Raw genomic sequence first — 1,528 nt, forward strand, 5'->3', positions numbered from 1 at the left:
CACAACTATTTGAGGTCGGGCAATAGAATTTTGGTGTTAATGCATGTTAGGGACATAGTATAATGGACTATGCTCATAACACATACCACACACAAAAAGAATATGCAAAATGGTGGACCTAATCTCATCCATACTCATGTTCATTTTCCAATCAACTAGCCTTAGGGTATTGAGATATCATAGGTCTATGACATGAATGAATCAAGAAGGGGAATAAGATGAGGAGGAAGGGGGAATGGAATCAACACAAATTGGCCAAAGGATGACTTTTACCAAATTAAGATCATTCATTCATTTTGGGAGATGAAATGTACATTTCATCAATCCCCTAAATCCAATGATCTTAACTTAACAAAGTCAAATCAAACTTGACCAAGACCCAACAACACAATTCAAACTCAACAAGTCAATAATAGAAGCTCAACATAATTTGTTTGGCATTTAATAAATTAAAATCAACTAAAATATGCATTAAATTAAATTTTGGTTGGTCAATTTCCTAAAACCTCATCAAAACACCAAAGAAATGGCCATGAGATTTATCATAGGTCAAACAAGGTCAAAGGACCTTGGAGAAAAAATTTCATCATTTTTAGAAACTTAAAACTATTTTTAAACAATTAAAAAATATCCACCAAAATAATTAAATCATGAAAAATATTAATAATGATCCAGAAAATAATTTTAATTCGGAAAATGAAAGAGGAATTTATTTAAATTTTTTTGGTGAAACTCTCATATTTTTTGGATCAATATTAAAATTAATATGAGTTAATGAAAATAACATAGATAAAATGAAAATCAAATATATCAGAAAAAACGTGGACCACTTGATCTCCCTCATTAATTGAGGTGACAAATCAAGTGGTCACAAGCGTGCATTCTATGGTGGACTTGAGTCAGCTCGCCATAAACCAGGTAATCAAAACCAATGATCACACTGAATTACACCGTGTTTTTGACTCGGATTTCATATGTTTATTAGGATTTTATTATCATTTTGTTTGTATTATGCTCTCTTTTATGTTGTTTTCAGATATTTACCTCTTTCGGGACCCTTTTAGAAGAAACAAAGCAAAAAGACCTAAAATTGGGGTTTTTCGGCGAATATTGTACACATGGCGTTGCACATGGCGGCCGCTATAGGAGAAGCCATGACTCATTAGCCCTCAACCAGGAGGTAACTGCCACGTTCCCATGATCTTTCCCATTTACACACATGGCGAGAGCCATGAAGGGATGGCGAGCGCCACCTTTGGAAATCACGTTCCCACTAAGGAGAAGTTGAAGGGCACCATGGTCTTTGCAAGCTGCTGAAATCCCCTATAAATAGTTTGTTCCATTTCATTTTCAAATCATCCAACTTATTTTACAACACTAAGCTTATATTTATCATTTGTAAAAGCGGTAATCCGTCACATCGGGGGGTTATCGCACCTTAGTGAGATTATGTTGGGTCACTTCGAGTTGCTGTCGTCTTTATCTTCAGAGTCGGAGGTTTATTTTCCTTGTACCAGATTTAAAGCCC

This window comes from Lathyrus oleraceus, chromosome 5 (assembly GCF_024323335.1).
Source record: "Lathyrus oleraceus cultivar Zhongwan6 chromosome 5, CAAS_Psat_ZW6_1.0, whole genome shotgun sequence".
Classification (NCBI taxonomy): Eukaryota; Viridiplantae; Streptophyta; class Magnoliopsida; order Fabales; family Fabaceae; genus Lathyrus; species Lathyrus oleraceus.